Consider the following 20,276-nt stretch of genomic DNA (forward strand, 5'->3'; position numbering starts at 1 on the left):
CACGCAAGTCCCAGGTGGGCAGAGAAAATGCTTCAAGGAAACCCTCAAAGCCTCCTTGAAAAAGTCAACATCCCCACCGACACCTGGGAATCCCTGGTCCAAGACCGCTCAAAATGGAGAAACATCCGGGAAGGCACCGAACACCTTGAGTCTCTTCGCCAGGAGCACGTGGAAGCTAAGCGCAAACAGCGGAAGGAGCACACGACAACCCAAGCAGCCACCCACCCGTCCCTCCAACCATCGACTACCCCACACCTGTGACAGGGACTGTAGATCCCGCATTGGACTCAGTCACCCGAGAACTCATTAGTGTGGAAGCAAGTCATGCTCGACTCTGAGAGACTGCTTAAGTAGAAGACAACTCAGGACCCAGATGCAATAATTAACAATATAAAATTCTTGATAGTAGCTTTTGTTTTAAGAGTCAAATTTATTACCTTATACTGAGTAATGGGCAAGACATGCACTTCAACAATCACTCGCATTTATATAAAGCTTTTAATCAAGTAACGGCTGCCATTATAAAAGATGAAAAAATTCAAACAAATTATCTGGTTAAAGATATCCATCCATGAGGTTTAAACTCTCAACCCAGCAGTCCTTTGCAGAGCTTTAAATATGAAATACTTAATTGGAAGAGGACCTTACTTTTGTGCTCCAGAATGTGATTGATCAGCCTGCTTTTGTGCTTGGTGTAGTAGAGGCACACAGGACAATGCAATACTCCAGATTTCTCCTCAGTTGAAGCTAGGCCAAAATCTTCCTTAATGAGAAGAGTGTTCTCATTTTCACTCCCCGTCATACCACAATTTTCTTCAAAAGGTGTCTTTATCCATCTTCTTTGTAGAACAACTCTGATCACTGACTGTGAGTTCACATTCTCAGCATGCAGAAGTAAGGGCATTTCTGGTAATAAATCAAAGAAGAAAATAAAGAGGAATCTTGCAATGTTCTTCTCAGACAGCAACACAATGTAAGTAAAACTGACTTGTCCTAATTTTTATTTTCTAAACTTTTCAAATATTACATTTTGAAAAATAGCCCAAGCATTTTGCCAGGTAGATGCTGAAGAAATTTTAAAAGATGGGCCAAGTAGAAGTAAATTATAATACTTAAAAATTGAGACAAAAAAGAACTCAGAAACCATAACTAACAAAAAAGCAGAGGAGAAAGAAAAACTACTGGAGCTAGGAAAAGATCACAAGACTGAACCAGATTCTATATCTTGGAAAGATTCCGGCAACTAAAATATCAAAGAGAAAACGCCATCATCGGAAGGCCAAGTATCAGTATGGCCTTGCCATAAAAACATACACTTACAAGCTACCTTGTGTTCAGCAAGAACCAATGCAGTCATGTGCTCTGTTTTTTTTGGAGCAGGCTGCTCTTTTTGGCCTAAATTGAAAAACCAGAGTTTCCCCAATCAATTTGCACCAGTGTAACTCAGTTAGTTACAATTTTTTTTAGGTCAGTTTTTTTTCAGCCAAAGGGGGCGTAACCAGCCACCAGCGCCAATTCTGGTCATTTATGGAAGTTTGGCCAGCTGAGAGTTACTCCAGTTCTCCAGAAAACCCTTGGAGAGTTAAATAAATTGTCACAAATAAGAAAATCGGGGGGGGGAAGAAAGGGAGAGAGAGAGAGAGAGAGAGAGAGAGAGAGAGAGAGAGAGAGAGAGAGAGGACACCAAGGACCGAACCGGCAAGCCCTTCGGGCGGGGTTGGAGATAAGTTGCTGTTGTGTGTTTTTCAATTCTTTTAATGTGTTGGGAGCTGGCTGTATGCTTCACTTTGCAGCCTCAACTCGCATTGTGTCCCTGGTTACTGTGGCAGCCCAATTTTTTTGGCGCAGATCAAAGCTCCACTCCCAAAACTAAAGGACAGGTTAGGCCACGCCAAAAAGAAGAAATCCAACGGGGAAAACATCGAACATTTTTTTTTGCCGTACTTGGGGCCCCCATAAAATCGGGCATAACTCTTCAAGTACGCCAAAAAAAGCTTTGGGGAAAATGGAGCCCACAATAAGGAAACATAGGTTAACCAAGGCTGCTAAGACCAGTCTGGTTAATAGGTTCACACTCCCTGCAGCCAAGCTCCCTATTCCATGAAAAAGCTAGTGACCGCAGCTACAGCCTAGTTAATATGTTATTCTATAACTCAACAAGTGGAGAGCGTCAGTCGCACTCTGACCTGACGATTTAGGATAATAGAGATCATGTGGACCAATGTGCAAGGATGTTCTGTTTATTTGGTAGGGGGTAACAGCATATGAACAAATATGGAAAAAGGGCAGATACCAGCTTAGGATATGCATAGAATGTCTGAGGGTTGTAATCAAGTGAGAGAAACCTCATTTGTTCCTAGAAATAGAAGCGAGATTCCCCCTCAGTTGAAGCCAGGCTAAAATCTTCCTTAAAAAGTGTATTCTCTTTTAAAGAGGCTTCTTGGAGACCTAACCGTTATATGCTACGCATTTCCTACCCTTGATGACATCAGCCATTTGTGTGGTGCCACATGTATATGGTCTCCCTTCCATATCTGCATATAAACAATTGAAAAGAGTCTTCAGAGAACAAATGCAACTTATTTGTGCAACCCTAATCTTAGTCTGCATTCCTATGACCCCTATCCTCTCCAAACTACTCATGCTCCCAGTGCCCCAGCATGTTGCTTTCAAGGTTCTGTCCATGACCTTGGCCCACTCTACTGGAGTGTCCTCTTCCTGCTTTATGTCCCCACGGTACGCTTCGCTCTTCTAACCCATATAGGGCTACATCTCTAAATGGTTTATTTTTATTCTCCTGCACCATTTCCAGGATCAATCCTTAGCCCCTTCCTTTTCTTTTCATTCTCAGGATATGGACATCGCTGGCAAGGCCAGCAGTTATTTATTCATTTTTTTAAAAATTCGTAGCCAATCTTTCCAATTCTTTGTCAAATCACAAACGCCAGAGGTCACCTTGCACACATCAAGGATCACTCTGCGCCAATGCTCTTAGCCAAAAGGCCGAGAGCCACTGCACCGTTCCTGAAAGTACTGCAATACCAGGTTCGTGCCATGTAGGTGGATGGGTCAGGCCCCCCCACACACCTCCGTGGAGGTGGATGGGTCAAACCACCCCACCCACCTCTTATTTCAGTTATTGCCCAGACCTCGTTAGCCTGATAGTGGGACTATTTCAGAGAGCAGTTAGAGACAACCACATTGGTGTGGGACTGGAGTCACATATAGGTCAGACCGGCAATGATGGAAAGTTTTCTTCCCTGAAGATAATTCGTGAACCAGTTCGATTTTATGACAATTCTCAATATTAGACGAGATAAATATCGAGAGAGAGGAAGTATTAAAGGGCTTATCAGCTTTGAAAGTGGATAAATCCCCAGGCCTGGATGAAATGTATCACAGGCTGTTGAGAAGCAAAAGAAGAAATAACAGAGGCTCTGACAATCATTTTCCAGTCCTCCCTGGCTACAGGTGTGGTGCCAAAGGAATGGAGGACTGCTAATGTTGTACCTTTGTTTAAAAAGGGAGAAAGGGATAGACCGAGTAATTACAGGCCAGTCAGCTTAACCTCAATTGTGGGAAAATTACTGGAAAAAATCCTGAGAAACAGGATAAATCTTCATTTGGAAAGACATGGATTAATCAAGGACAGTCAGCATGGATTTGTTAACAGAAGGTCGTGCGTGACTAACTTGACTCCATTTTTCGAGGAGGTAACCAGGAGGGTCGATGAGAGCAGTGCGTATGATGCAGTGTATATGGATTTTAGCAAAGCTTTTGATAAGGTCCCACATGGCAAACTGGTCACGAAAGTAAAAGTCCATGGGATCTAGGGCAAAGTGGCAAGTTGGATCCAAAATTGGCTCAGAGGCAGGAAGCAAAGGGTAATGGTTGATGGGTGTTTTTGGGAAGGTTTAAAAAGGCAAGGGAATACACATTAAAAAGTACGACACTGAAAAGTGTAGAGGAACAAAGGGACCTAGGAGTGCAGATCTACAGATCCCTGAAGGTAGGTCAAGTAGATAAGATGGTTAAGGCGGCATGTGGAATACTTGCCTTTATTAGTCGAGGCATGGAATATAAGAGCAAGGACGTTATGCTTGAACTGTATAAAACACTGGTTAGGCCGCAGCTGGAGTACTGTGTGCAGCTCTGGTCACCACATTACAGGAAAGATGTGATTGCACTGGAGAGGGTGCAGAGGAGAATTACAAGAATGTTGCCTGGACTGGAGAATTTTGGCTATGAGGAAAGATTGGAGATGCTGGCTCTGTTTTCTTTGGAACAGAGGAGGCTGAGGGGAGACCTGATTGAGGTGTATAAAATTATGAGGGGCCTGGATAGAAAGGACCTGTTTCCCTTGGCAGAGGGGTCAACAACCAGGGGGCATAGATTTATTAATAATAAATTTATATAGCACCTTCAATGTAGTAAAACGTTCCAAAGCACATCACAGCAGTGTTACAAGACAAAACAGATAAATTTGACACCGAACCACAAGTAATGAAGGCAGATGATCAAATGCTTGGTTAAAGAGGTAGGCTTTAAGCAGTGTCGTAGAGGAGGAAAGAGAGGTAGAGAGGTTTAGGGAGGGAGATCCAAACAGCTGAATGCATGGCCATCGATGGTTGAGCAGTTATAATGAGGGATGTTCAAGAGGGTAGAATTTGAGGGGCGCAGACATTTTGTGGGGTTGAGAGGCTGAAAAAGATTACAGAGATAGGGAGGGATTTGTAAACAAGGATGAGAATTTTGAAATCGAGGCATCGTTTAATTGGGAGCCAATGTAGATCAGAAAGCAAAGGGGTGATGGGTGATCGTGACTTGGTGCGACTCAGGACACAGGCTGCTGAGTTTTGGATAACCTCACGTTTACATAGTGTAGCATAGAAACATAGAAAATAGGTGCAGGAGTAGGCCATTCGGCCCTTCGAGCCTGCACCACCATTCAATAAGATCATGGCTGATCATTCACCTCAGTACCCCTTTCCTGCTTTCTCTCCATACCCCTTGATCCATTTAGCCATAAGGCTATATCTAACTCCCTCTTGAATATATCTAATGAACTGGCATCAACAACTCTGCGGTAGACAATGCCACAGGTTCACAATTCTGAGTGAAGAGGTTTCTCCTCATCTCGGTCCTAAATGGTTTACCTCTTATCCTTAGACTGTGACCCCAGGTTCTGGACTTCCCCAACATCGGGAACATTCTTCTTGCATCTAACCTGTCCAGTCCAGTCAGAATTGTGTGTGTTTCTATGAGATTCCTTCTCATTCTTCGAAACTCCAGTGAATAGAGGCCCAGTCGATCCAGTCTCTTCTCATGTCAGTCCTGCCATCCCAGGAATCAGTCTGGTGAACCTTCGCTGCACTCCCTCAATAGCAAGAACGTCCTTCCTCAGATTAGACAACCAAAACTGAACACAATATTCCAGGTGAGGCCTCACCAAGGCCCTGTACAACTGCAGTAAGACCCCCCTGCTCCTATACTCAAATCCCCTAGCTATGAAGGCCAACATACCATTTGTCTTCTTCACCGCCTGCTGAACCTGCATGCCAACTTTCAATAACTGATGTACCATGGCACCCAGGTCTCGTTGCACCTCCCCTTTTCCTAATCTGCCACCATTCAGATAATAATCTGCCTTCATGTTTTTGCCACCAAAGTGGATAACCTCAGTTATCCACATTATACTGCATCTGCCATGCATTTTCCCACTCACCTAACCTGTCCAAGTCACCCTGCAGCCTCTTAGTATCCTCCTCACAGCTCACACCGCCACCCAGCTTAGTGTCATCTGCAAACTTGGAGATATTACACTCAATTCCTTCATCTAAATCATTGATGTATATTGTAAATAGCTGGGGTCCCAGCACTGAGCCCTGTGGTACCCCACTAGTCACTGTCCGTCATTCTGAAAAGGACCCGTTTATCCCGACACTCTTCTTCCTGTCTGCCAACCAGTTCTCTATCCACGTCAATACATTACCCCCAATACCGTGCGCTTTAATTTTGCACAACAATCTCTTGTGTGAGACCTTGTCAAAAGCTTTTTGAAAGTCCAAATACACCACATCCATTGGTTCTCCCTTGTCCACTCTACTAATTACATCCTCAAAAATCTCTAGATTTGTCGTCAAGCATGATTTCCCTTTCATATATCCGTGCTGACTTGGACCGATCCTGTCTCTGTTTTCCAAATACGCTGCTATTTCATCTTTAATAATTGATTCCAACATTTTCCCCACCACTGTTGTCAGGCTAACCGGTCTATAATTCCCCGTTTTCTCTCTCCCTACTTTTTTAAAAAGTGGTGTGACATTAGCTACCCTCCAGTCCATAGGAACTGATCCAGATTTGATAGACTGTTGGAAAATAATCACCAATGCATCAACTATTTCTAAGGCCACTTCCTTAAGTACTCTGGGATGCAGACTATCAAGCCCTGGGGTTTATTGGCCTTCAATCCCATCAATAGAATGTGGTAGGCTAACCAGGAATGAGTTGGAGTAGTCAGGTCTAGAGGTAATAAAGGTATGAATGAGGGTTTCAACAGCAGATGAGCTGAGGCAGGGATGGAGGCGGGCAATGTTACGGAGATGGAAAAAGGCGGTTTTAGTTATGCCGCAGATATGAAACTCATTTCAGGGTTAAATGTGATACCGAGGTTGCAATTAGTCTTGTTCACTCTCAGATTGATGAAAGGGAGAAGGATGGAGTCAGTGGTTAGGGAAGCAGTTTGTGGCGGGGACCAAAGATAATGGCTTCGGTATTCCCAATATTTAATTGGAGAAAATTTCTGCTCATCCAGTACAGGATGTCGGACAAGCAATCTGACAAGTTAGATACCAAGCAGGGGTCGATAGAAGTGGTGGAGAGGTTAAGCTGGGTGTCATCAGTGTACATGTGGAAATTGACTCCGTGTTTTCGGATATCGCCAAGGCAGCATATCGATGAGAAATAAGAGGGGGCCATGGACAGATCCTTGGGGGACACCAGAGATAACGATGTGAGAGTGGGAAGAGAAGCTATTGCAGAAGATTTTCTGGCTACGATTAGATAGCTAAGAATGGAACCAGGCACGTGCTTTCCCACCTAGATTTAAAGTAATTGGGGGGAAGATTTAGAGGAGATCTGAGGGGAAATTTCTTCACCCAGAGTGGTGGGGGTCTGGAACTCACTGCCTGAAAGGGTGGGAGAGGCAGAAACCCTCAACACATTTAAAAAATACTTGGATGTGCACTTAAATTGCCGTAACCTGCAGGGCTACAGACCAAGGGCTGGAAAGTGGGATTAGACTGGATAACTCTTGGTCAGCCGGCACGGACATGATGGGTCGAAATCGCCTCCTTCCATGCTGTAAATTTCAATGATTCTATGAATTCAACAGCTTTATAGTGACATCTACGGATATCAGTTTAAAAAAAAACTTAATTCAATTCTCAAACTGCCATGATGGAATTTGAACTTGCGTTCACTGGATTATTAGTTCAGGCGTCTGGATTACTAGTCCTATCTACATGCAGTCCCTCAGCGACATCATCTGCAGGCAAAGAAACAACTTTCACCTTTTACACTGAGGACTCCAGCTCTCCCTCTTCAGCACCGAGCTCTCAACTGCATCCGTGCTGCCAAACAACTTTCTCTAGCTCAGGAAGAGATAAGCCATGACAACAAGACCCCTTGTATAAACTGTGTTCTGTTGAATACTCCATGCCTCTCTTTGACCACTCTCATGTTGACTATTTCCAATCTTGGCATCTTGTTCAATGTTGAGCTAAGTTGTAACCCTCATTTCCCATTCAACATCAAAATAGCTTCATCATCATATGCAGTCCCTCGAAGTTGAGGAAGACTTGCTTCCACTCTAAAAGTGAGTTGTCAGGTGACTGAACAGTCCAATATGGGAATTACAGTCCCGGTCACAGGTGGGACAGACAGTCATTGAAGGAAAGGGAGGATGGGACTGATTTGCCGCACGCTCCTTCCTCTGCCTGCACTTGATTTCTGCATGCTCTCAACGGCGAAACTCTAGGTACTCCATGCCCTCCTGGATGCTCTTCTTCCACTTAAGCCGGTCTTTGGCCAAGGACTCCCAGGTGTCAGTGGGGATGTTACATTTTATCAAGGAGGTTTTGAGGGTGAAACGTTTCCTCTGCCCACCTAGGGCTCACTTGCCATGTCGGAAGTCCCGAGTAGAGCGATTGCTTTGGGGTCTTGTCAGGCATGCGAACAATGCCAACGGAGCTGATCAAGTGCGGTCAGTGCTTCGATGCTGGGAATGTTGGCCTGATCGGGAACACTGACTGTGCGTCTGTCCTCCCAGGGGATTTGCAGGATCTTGGAGACATCGTTGGTGGTATTTTTCCAGTGATTTGAGGTGTCTACATCTTACAAAACAGCTTACATCCACCTTGGCAACATTGTCCACTTTCACCCCTACATCACCGAAATCATTACAGATGCTTTTGTCACCTTCAAACTCTATTACCCAACACTATCCTTGCTGGCCTACCATCACCCACCTTGCATAAACACTAATTTGTCCAAACTCTGCCCCACTCACCGATGTCTTTGCTGACCTACACTGGCTCCTTGTTCCTCAGCTTATTAAATTCAAAATCCTTCTCCATCCATTTCATGCCTTTTCCTCAACCCTAAAATATCTTCAATCTCCCAAACTCTAATTTTCTCCTGAACGCTCAGTTCTTGGCTCCAGCCTTCTGTTCATCCACCCACCACCCCACCCCCCCCCCCCCCCCCGCCTCCCCCCACCACTCTCTTTGCCCCTCCACTGATGGCAGGGCTTGGTCTTACTTTCTGGAACTCCTTGCCTAAACAGATCTGTTTTCCCCAACTCTTTCTACACCTTTAAAATCTCCTTAAAACAAATTTATTCTGCCAAGCTTTCAGTTGCGTGCCTTAATCATTCACTTCCTGGCTCAATGTCTAGTTTTGTTGTTACTTATTGTATTAAGCATCTTGGAAGATTTTACATTAAAGAAGCTATACAAGTGCACATTTGTTCTTGTTGTAGTAGTAACACAGGATGTCATCACTTCCTCTGCTCTACCAATGGCAACTGCTTTTTCAGCTACTATATTTCTGGCCTCTAATTCTTTACCCAGTTCATCTCGCCTCTTCACCATGGTTTGATACCCCATCCGAGCCTCTCCATTCCATTTCCACACCACCAATTTAGCACTCAGTCTAGAAACACTCCGTGTAGGACCACTCTGTGCAGCCCACTCTGATTATAGCCTATAGATATAGCTAATCTGTTGATCATATTGCTTTTATGAGCCACAGACTACCATTTTGGATTATTGCTTCAAAAGGCACACAGAAGGTACAGAATCAGATGAAATCATACCATATTTCTGGAATTATAGAAGCCTCCCCTTCCCTGAATGTTTCCTTGGTAAAATCTTAATTGTCTGTAAGCACTTTTGTCACTCATCCTGAAACTGTCCTGGGAAGATCTGAGGATTGTCCATTATATGGGGGGGGGGCACATTCTTCCACGATATCTATAACACATGCATCTAGTAGAAACTTCAGTCACATGGTGTGAAAGTCAGATATGCCTCCCTCTACCTCTGGAGCCCGCTGTTGTAGTTGAAGATGTTGAGGAAGGGGTCATGAGGGGCAGCAGAATTTTTCATTTTCTGGGTTTTGCTGACCATTTTACCAGGATGCAGTTTGTCCATGGTGAATTCACCCCTATTCTGAGAAAGAAAATTGGTTCTTGGCAGAAGAAAGCCTGATCTGTCCATGTAAGGACATCCACAGACAGCCCACAGGCATTTTTGTGCCTTTGAAAGCCTATTACCAATGCAGAAGTTTTCCAGACTGTTACTCAAAAAAGTCCAAATACACATCATCCACTGGTTCTCCCTTATCCACTCTACTAGTTACATCCGCAAAAAACGCCAGAAGATTTGTCAAGCATGATTTCCCTTTCATAAATCCATGCTGATTTGGACCAATCCGGTCACTGCTTTCTAAATGCACTGCTATTACATCTTTAATAATTGATTCCAGCATTTTCCCCACCACCGATGTCCGGCTAACCCTAATATACTGTGATAAAGAAAAATAATGAGATGCATCAAATAAAAGCTTTCTTTTTGACATAGCATCTCAGTGGAGAGGATAGAGTCGGAGGCTGGTGCTGCAGAGGTGAAAGAAAGTGATTTTGGTGATGGAACTAATGCAAGGGTAGAAGCAGAGTTGAGGAGTAGCAGCAAGCCAAGGCTTTGCATCACTGTTTAGTCGCGGTGGCAACCGGGAGAGAAATGGAACTAAGGCTAGGACGTGCGCAAGTATTTGCGAGTGCTGAAGAAGATGGCTGACATTTAGCTAAAGTTTGCTGACATTAAAGCTAGAGAAAGCTTTGGCTCATCCAGTCTTAACCATGGTCACTGGAGTAAGGTGCAACAGAGCTGGATGTCATCAACATATAGGTGAAAATTGATCATGTTTTCTGGTAATATGTAAACAAAGAGGAGAGGGCTAAAGATAGATTGTGGGGGTACAACAGAGGTTACAATACAGCACAGTAAGAGAAATTATTTGAGACGTTGCAATTTTTATGGAGCACCAGCTCAGAGTAAAACCAGGGAAGAGCCTTGCCATGGAGGAGAACTGGAGGAGAGGTATTCAAGGAAGGTGAAGCACTAACAGTGTTAAAGGCAGCAAAGGTCAAGATAGTATAGTGAGTTGTATTCACAGTAACATGCCAGTTTTGAAGGGGCAGTAACCTGTATGGCTTTAAATAGTGAGTGCTAGGATCATCATTTTGAGGCAACAATGTGGTCCAGGACTTCAGAAAGAAAAGGAAAAGCAACAAACTGAACCTTACAATAACCTGACTGGTAGATATATCCTCCAGTTCCGTAATGAAATTCTTGTTCCTCCTGGTTGTCAACCCACAAATTACCAGATTTAATCACTTCAATTTCATAAATTGCCATGGCGAGATTTGAACATACAAACTCGAGGCTGCTAACCAGAACCACAACACTACCATACCCAGAATTGGTACTGACTCGATAAAATTCAAATGAACATACCCCAACAAAAAAAAAAAACAGTAAATGACGATTTAAACCTTTTGTGATGTGGGAAGCAGCGAGATCTGCTGCCAACAATAGCATGAAATACAAAGAACTACGGGTGCACGCTACAACAGAAGGAGAGTGAGAACATCACCTGGCCACTCAGAGCATGAATTTCTTAAAGAAAAAGTATCCCAGATCATTTTCCGTTGTAGGATAAAAACAATTACTATCTATCTGTATGTGGCAGCTCAATGAAGGAAGAAGAACATCCATCTGCAGTTATTTCCCCAATTGCATTTTCTATTCTGTAACCAATTTTTTTGGGGGGAAAAAACTTGTTTGCAATTTCCTTCAAATTCAATGTCACATCATCTTGTTCACAAGCCACTTGGGAAATATATCAAGCGCTTTGTACAAAGCCCACATAATCATAGTTTTCATCCACGAATGACAGGGCAACTTCAAAAACAATTCGGCAGGAACAAGATCTTGCATAAATATTTGAACAAAACATCTTGGTTCGAGTCACAATTTTTTACTCCAGTAGGAGGCTAAAGATGAATGGGCTAGACTTTTCACTTGGTGGCTAAGGCCGAAAAAAATGGGCCTTGTTCCAGCGATGCGGGGCTTATCGCCCGTGCTGATCGCCGGCTCAAGGCCCATTTTTTTTCTTTGAGATTTTCCACTCGGCCTTAGCCCAGCGATGTCAAATGGGCAATGTAATTTCTCGGCGATCTCACGATTGCCCAAAGCAAATGGAAGTAAATGAAAAAAAAGCATCCCTAGCAACGCATTACTGCGCATGTGCAGGTTGATGCTCCTTCCCGCGTTTTGAGAGGTCAAGGGTCTTCACACATACTCAGAAGCTGTGTGTGGGTCCAGGAGAGAGAGAGGGAGAGGGAGAGAGGGAGAGAGGGAGAGAGGGAGAGAGGGAGAGAGGGAGAGAGGGAGGGAGGGAGGGAGGGAGGGAGGGAGGGAGGGAGGGAGAGAGGGAGAGGAGAAAGGAAGCAGGTATTTTGACAAAGCCTTAAATCATATAAATTTAAAGAATGGAGGGATCTGCAGAAAGGCAAAGGGCCAAGCCCTTCAGCGAGGCGGCCAATGAGGCCCTAGTGAACAGTGTTAGAGCGAGGTGGGAGGATCTGACACGGGGTGGGCATGGGAAACCTCCGTACATATCGGAAGATTTGGGCAGAGATTGCCGACGTGGTCACGTCAGCATCTAATGAAGCCCGGACACGTGCCGCAAAAGATGGAACAGTCTACTGGTGGCTGCAAGAGTAAATTGAAATTTAAATTTGAAACCATCCATATTTATTATTTAATGATGAATGGAAATTCTAATTAGAATCTGCAATGTTATCTCGTAATCTTTAAGCATGACTAAATAACTAAATTAGGATTAAATGATTACATTTATGCACCGCAATATAAAGTTGAATGTTACAGTATAAAATATCTTATTCCTATGCAATGTAGTGCAAACTTGTAATTGACCTTATAAATCTGTCAGTTCTAAATGTTTATTGCCAAATCCATCTGCTTATATCGTGCAATGTTACCTTATCTATTACACAAGAAGATATCCATCAACCAGTGAGAGCAACGCAGGACGGGTGGGGGCTGTGCCATACTGCAGTCGCTCACTGCCTATGAAGAGCTTGCAGTGGCCTTCGTGGGGCCAAAAAGCCGTTCGGTCACAACCCATGGTGTGGCTGAACCCACCCTAGTCACGTGAGTAATGAGAACTGTGCATTATGTAATATGTGAATCAATAGTAAATATTTGTTACGCGGGTAATCCTATGCAATGATACTTTAATTTGATATATAATTGAGTTATACAATTGAGATGTACTATTGATCTTCAAATGAGGTCATGTTAGGCCGGTGAGCGCTTGTGCATATGGGTTAATGGTAATGTTTTGAGTTCTTGAAAAATTGAGATGAATTGATTTGCATTGTTAAACATTGTTTATAACTTCCATTTGTCTTTTAAAGGTCAACAAGTATTACTGGAGTCAACAGACACGTCCATTGAACAATCAGGAAACTCCCAGGAGGAAGAGTCAGAGGAGGAGCCAGTGCAGACTCCTGTGCATGGTGGTGGTGGTGGGTGGGGGGCAGGGAGGATGAGGATGAGGAGATTTTTTTTGTGTGGGAGGGGAGGGGGGGGGGGGGAGCAACCTGCAGCCATCTCTTTTGAGATAGATGAGGCACTGAGACCAAGCCGTGTGCAGGTGGTGACGCTAAGGAGCCTGACATTGCAGACACCAATCCCACGGCGGTCCGGTCAGCGTGATATGCACTCGCCTGCCACGGAGGACCAGACAGAGAGCTTACTTTCTCTGTGCAGGGAGACGGTCGCGACCTTATCCAGGGGTTCGCGGGTTTCTCAGCTAATTGGAGCCAGTTCTCCACAACCTGGAGCTAGTTCTGCTCGTGCTTTTCCAGCTGGTCTTCTGAGCAGTCAGACTGCTCAGGAGACGTTGGAGGTGATCAGGGAGCAGACAGCCGCAACAAATGCCCTACGGCATGCATTGCTGGCTGGACACAGTGCTGCACAACCCAAGGTGTCGTGTCTACTCACAGCGAGATCCCAAGCACACAAGCGAGTACGGAGGACACAGTTCTTCCTGACTCGGAAGTAGAGCCCGAGGCTTCTGCTTCCGCTCCGTTACCTCCATCACGGCAGGAAGTCTTGCCGTCCCACTCTGCACGACGTCTTGGTGTCGGTCTGCGTCGACCAAACGGGCTGGTGGGGTTTGAATACTGAGTGGGACAGGATCTGGAGGGTAACGTGGCCACAGGTAGGGAGGGTTGAGTGCTTTTCAATAGTTCACTTGTTTCAAAAATGTTCACTTGTTATTATCACTATTATTCTCTTGTTATTGTTACTAAATTGGGCACTTGTATTCAATACTTAAATGTTCATTTGTTATCATTACTTAACTGTTCACTTTCCATTCTTACTGAAATGGTCACTTGTTATCATGACTGAAATGGTCACTTGTTATTACTTCGAAGTTTACTTGGTATTATTACTTAAATGGTCACTTGTCATCAACACTTAAATGATGACTTGTTATTAATACTTAAATGTTTAATTTCTTCTTCTAATGTTTTGGGGATTTTCAGGGAAGTGTGGGTTGGTGCGGGGGATGGGGAGGTTGGAGGGAGGGTGTTGTTCATTAGTTCTTTAAAAAATTGTGTTTCTTAATAAAATAAAAACATTTCTACAACTTTTGTACCTTCTCTCAGTTACTTACAACATACAGTTTTTCCTGCATATTTGTTTGTTTATTCTGTTGCCCCACGGAAATGAAACTTTTGATTAACCGTAGCTGTAATTGAACGTTTGAATATCAACAATAGTAGTTCATGCGAAGCGTTCATTAATGAGCTGCTGACGCAAAAGCTGAGCAGCCGTGTAACTGCCACTGGTCTTCGGGAAAGGTATGGTGGTACCGGTGCCAGATCGCCATGCTGATTAAGTTCCCCAATGTCCTCACCCACGTCCTCTCCCGCCTGTTCCTCCTCTTCATCCTCGCCGGCTGCCTCTCTGTCTCATCTCTTTCTGGAGGTGGACCTGCAGCATAATCTGGCATTATTTGTCCTCTCTTTATAGCTAGGTTATGCAGCACACAACACACCACAATAAACTCTGCTACCTGATCAGGGTGGTACTGCAGGCTGCCTCCGGAATGATCCAGGCATCAGAAGCGCTGCTTTAGGACTCCAATTGTCTTTTCAACGATGTTGCGAGTCGCTTTGTGACTTTCATTATACCGTCTCTGTGCTTCAGTGCCAGGATTACGCAGAGGGATCATGAGCCAACTGGCAAGGCCATATCCTTTATCCCCAGCATCCAACCTTGACGTTCTGGCTGATTGACAAACAGGTCATGGATAGCACTTTCACGTAAGATATGCGCATCATGGATGCTGTCAGGAAATGTAGCATTTACTGCCATAATTGTTTGATTGTGGTCGACAACAAGCTACACATTTAGGTGAGTGGAATCCCTTTCTGTTACGAAACACCTCTGCGTTCTTTAAGGGTGCTTTCAGGACAATGTGCGTGCAGTCTATTGCTCCCTGCACCTTGGGGAAGTCTGCTATTCTCGAGAAACCCAAATCCCTCTCGGTCTGTGCCTCCCTGGTCATTGGGAAAGCTTATGAAGTCAATCCTGCGAGCGTGAAAGGTTTCAGTCACCTGTCGAATGTAGCCGTATGTAGCGTGCTGAGAGATATGGCAGATGTCGCCAGCTGAAGCCTGAAAAGATCCCAATGCGTAAAAGACTAGGGCAGCAGTAAACTTCACCTCAATGGACAGTGCGGTTCTGATGGTGCTGGAAGGTTGCAGATCATCCTTGACGAGTTGACATATCTCATCGATGACCTCCTTCTGGAATCGCAGCCTCCTAAAACAAGCATTGTCAGACAAGATCAGGTAGGATTGCTTTTCCAAGTACCTTCGTTGGCAATACGGTCTTCTCCTCCTCTGTCTTCATCGCCGTCTACGCATGACTGTGCCACCTCTTCGATTGATCCTTTCAATAACCAGTGTGTGAGCAGTTGCAATTAAAGGCAGGGAAAGCATGGGCCCCATCACTATCGATAATTATTTTCACTAATTTTAATAATCTCTCTACTCTATACTCTCTAATCACTGTAGTCTGCCCTCTCTAAGCTGTATACCAGTCAGTTTGATAGGCCCCAACAATATCGTTACATAACTTCACTATGTAAAAGCTATTTACAAAATAATTCCAATATATGAGATCTATTTAGCATAAATAAGTTGATAATACCCATTTATATTGTCCCAAATTTCTGAGTACAATTTTCTTCGATTTTACTCTCTAAATGATTCACAAATAATTCTCTGCTCTTCCTCCAAAGTTCAAAACGGTGTCCGTAGTGCCCATTTCCTTCCCTCAAGCCCTGAAAAAGCAACTATTTTTCAGCACTCTTTTGGGCCTTGCATTGGCCCAGCAAAGTGCATGCTAGGTGCCGAAACTTGGGATGGGCCTTGTGTGGGCGATCATCTCGCCGATCAAAGTGGAAACTTAGCACCTGTTTTTCCGGCGATATTTTGGGCCTAGTTTCCACTTTTTGCTCAAAATGGCCGATAGAGGTCCATTTTGGGAGATAGGTGGACGATGTGAAGTGGAAAGTCTAGCCCGAAGTTCCAGTCTCGGGCTCCTTTTGAAAAAAAATGATTTTGTCATTTTTAAAAATATATATAATTTTTGTTTAATATGTGAATGCCAATTACATTACCTGCAGTGATTTTGCTGGCTAGAAATACATCTCTTAGCCACGTTTAGAAAATTTGAATAACTTTTACCATTTTACTAGTCCTTTTTCTACCATCTTTCTTCACCCAACAACACTAATTTCTAACAATAATCTATAAATAGTTTATAATTTTAAAAATTCATGCAGATACACTTTTTTCAGAATGCACCACTATGGGGACAACTGATATCTAAAAATCTATCGTCTCAGTAACTGTTCTGGTAACAGACTACTGAAACTCTCAAGGAAACTTACTTCTTCCCACTAAAGAAGCAACACTTTTTGCATTCAAAATACAGATTCTCACGGTGTACTTTACAATAATGACTCTTCACATTCTGGAACTGGCAAGTGGTAAAGTTTCAAAATTCACATGCGTAGTTCTTCACTTTAGCAGGCTTTGGCAAGGATTTCAATGCTTCTATTCCAGAGTCAGAAGACTGAACGACACACTCCTGGCAATCACTGTGTGGAAACTCCAGAAAGACATTTTCTGAAATGACAAAAACTCTCAGAAATCCACTTATCAGCCTAAATCTATAGGAACAGAAATATGGCATTCTGATTAAATGTTGGATCAAGCGGGAAGAGAAGGATGGAACGCAAACTTGCATTTATATTGCACCTTTCACGTCCGCTGAAGATCCCAAGGCTCTTCATAGCCAAAGAAGTACCTTTGAAGTGTAGTCACTGCTGTGTAAGCAAATGTGCCAAATGAGGGCATAGACTATAGGCCCCCTAACAGTAGCTACACTGTTGGACAGAGTATAAATCAAGAAGTAATGGAGGCTTGTAAGAAAGGTATGGCAATAATCATAGGCGATTTTAATGTTGATTGGACAACTCAAATTGGCCAAGGTAGCCTTGAGGAAGAGTTCAGTGTGTATCTGGGGTGGTTTCCTTGAAGAGTACGTTGTGGAATCAACCAGGGAGCAGGCTATCTTAGATCTGGTACTGTGTGATGAGACTGAATTAATAAATGATCTCATAGTAAAGGATCCTCTAGGAAAGAGTGATCATAGCATGGTTGAATTTCATATTCAGCTGGAGGATGAGAAAGTTGGGTCTCAAACAAGTGCCCTGATATTAAATAAAGACGATTACAAATGTATGAAGGCAGAGTTGGCAAAAGAGGACTGGGAAAATAGATTAAAGTGTAAGATGGTTGATAAGCAGTGGCAGACATTTAATTAGATATTTCATAACTCTCAACAAAAATATATTCCAGGTGAGAAGGAAAGACTCTAAGAGAAGGGAGAACCATCCGTGGCTAACTAAGGAAATAAAGGATGGGATCAAATTGAAAATAATGGCATACAATGTTGCCAAGATTAGTAAGAGGCCAGAGGATTGGGAAATTTAAAAAAAACAAAAGGACGACTAAAAAAAGAGAGAAGCTGGATAATGAGAGTAAACTAGCAAGAAATATAAAAACTGATAGCAAGAGCTTCTACAGGTATATAGGGCCCAAATTTCCCCAAGAGTTGCCCCGTTTTTTTTTGGAGTAAGTAGCCTTTTTTGGAGTAACTTAAAAATAGCAAATTTCCCCATTTAAATTGCTCCAATGTAAGTCAGTTAGTTAGGTTTTTTTCTAGTTAAGTTTGTTTTCTCCAAAAGGGGGCGTGACAAGCCACTTACACCTCTTCTGGCCATAGAAGCAAATTTGGCCAGCTGAAAGTTACTCCAAACTAACTTAGACCAGTGTATGTGGCCACTTTTGTGGGCATAGAAAAACCTTCCCTACATTTAAGAAATCAGCGCAGGTATCCAGAGGTGGGGTGGGGGGTAAGTTAGAGGATTCCAAAGCTCTAAAGACCTTCACAACATCAGCACAACTGCTGCACAACATCACCACAAATAAAAGATAAATCAGCGACAGAAAATAGAGCAGTCTTACCTTGCCGACTGCAGAACGCACTGGCTAGCCCTCCCGCTAGGGCGAAGGGCGGCAGGCATGCATGACTGTAGGGGTGAGGAATTTTTACTTTTTACAGTTGTCTCTAAATGTTGCATGGAGGATGATTCAGTTTTGATGCAAAGTATCTTTTATTGTAAATTTTACAGTGCACTTCAACTATACCAACAACAGCAGCCACAACAGGAAACAAAGTCTGCACCCATCCCTCACCCACATCTTGGGGAAAGTGCACTTCCTTATAGGGTCTGTGATGATGTTGGGGGGGTTTGGGGGCCCGGCTTGGGTCTGACCGGTGGCTGGTGCGTGGAGTGAAGTGGGAGTGGCATTTGAGTCTCCGGCCTTTGTGCCCTTATTGCAGAAGCCAGCTCCCTCACGGCATCTGCCATCGTCTGCACACCCTCTGAAATGCCAGCCCTGACTTCCCGTCTTAGTGCAGAGATTTCACCAGACAGTGTCGCGACCTCATCACGCACCCCACTGACGGCCGCCACAAGTGAACTTGTGAGGGCATTGGTCTCCTCACCCAATGAAACAACCTGATTAACCTCTGCTGAGGGCTGCCTCTCAGGAGAGACGGGTCGGCTTCTCCTTCCCCTCGCCATGGGTCTGCCTAGTGGCACCCCTCCAGTGCGAGGCGCAGGCTGGGACGGTAGAGGACTGGGTGTCCCAAGATGCATTTCCCGACTGCCACTCGGACCCGCGACCTCGGAAGGTGTGAACCCATGGAAGGTTGCCGAGGAGCTAATGGAAGATTCTGGCAGCGTGATGTCCTTTGATATGTCCTGATCCATATCGCGGTCAGCATTCTCCTGAGCACACATTTCCATGGACCCCTCCTTGGTCTGGAATGCACGTATCTGGATCCTCAGGATCTTGGAGTGTCATCTTCTTCTGCAAAAGACAACACAACAGTCAAATGGTTAGCAGCACAGAAGGGGGCAGGATGGGTGGCATGAGTAGTCTCACGCGTAGCAGGCCAGTCAGCAGGTTAATTTGAAGGGCCACTATGCATTTTAATGACTCACCCTCACGTGTGGGTCCAGCTTGTGCAGAGCTGATTCCTTTTCTGCCGGTGAGAGTCAGCAAGGCAGTAACCCTCTGTTCCAGGGTTGTCAGTTGGTGCGGATTTGGCAGACCTCCCCGTTCTAGTTCTCTCCCTCTTGTTGTGGACCAATTTTTTCTGCAAAGATGAAAATATTAATTGTCAGACATGGTGCGCTTCTGATGGGTGGGACACATACAGATGCTCACATTTTCCACTGCAATTCAATTTAAAGAAGATAATATTTACACTCACTACTTGACCAACGTCCTGCCATTTCTTGCACTGGCTTCCAGATCGTGTGGTATTGACCCCAGCAGAGAATTCTTCTGCAATGAGGTTCCATCCTTTTCTCATTTCCTTGGGCGAGACCTTTGACAGACCACTCTTGCTGATATCTTGCTCCAGCCATTTCTCCTCAATTACAGTCACTATTTTCTCCAATTCCTCATGGAGAAAATTCTTGGTTCGTCTTGCACGTTCTTGCACCATTCGTCTATTGGACTCAAACGCAGGTAATGTTCAAAGATCACACTTACACCTCTCCAGCACTCTTTTCCACTCCCTCAGCCACACAAAATTCAATATTCAGACCACACCTTCATATATGCTCTATAACCAATTATTCTGAGGGCGCTCGCCCTTTAATTGGCCAATTGTCAAGCTTCCTGTTACACTGCGCATTCACACAAACTTAACCGCCCATTGCGCATGCGTACACGCTCAGTCATGCGTGCCCTTGCCGGCACTACACAACACACTGGGCTCAAGCCTTGCCCACCTGCCAGCTGCGAAGTTCCGCCCCCCCCCCCCCCCCGAACCCCAGATTTTGCTGCGCGACGCCAATGGATCCAGACGATGAGGGAGTGGCCAAATTCACAGGTAGATTTTTGCCGCTTTCCCCCTCCCTCCCCCCCTCCCTCCCCCCTCCCAGGAAGTCGGCTGCTC

General features: G+C 44.4%; 1 protein-coding gene across 2 annotated transcripts in view; it reads right to left on the bottom strand.

The window, feature by feature from the left end:
• Positions 1-470: 470 nt before the first annotated feature.
• The window catches only part of LOC139245844 (uncharacterized), a 75,369-nt gene continuing 55,563 nt past the window's right edge, over positions 471-20,276 (bottom strand). For both annotated transcript variants that reach the window (XR_011590129.1, XM_070871333.1), the window contains exon 6: positions 471-906. The gene's annotated coding sequence lies outside the window, so the exon portion shown is untranslated. The remainder of the gene's footprint in view (positions 907-20,276) is intronic.

The sequence above is a fragment of the Pristiophorus japonicus genome, unplaced genomic scaffold (assembly GCF_044704955.1).
Source record: "Pristiophorus japonicus isolate sPriJap1 unplaced genomic scaffold, sPriJap1.hap1 HAP1_SCAFFOLD_242, whole genome shotgun sequence".
Taxonomy (NCBI): Eukaryota; Metazoa; Chordata; class Chondrichthyes; family Pristiophoridae; genus Pristiophorus; species Pristiophorus japonicus.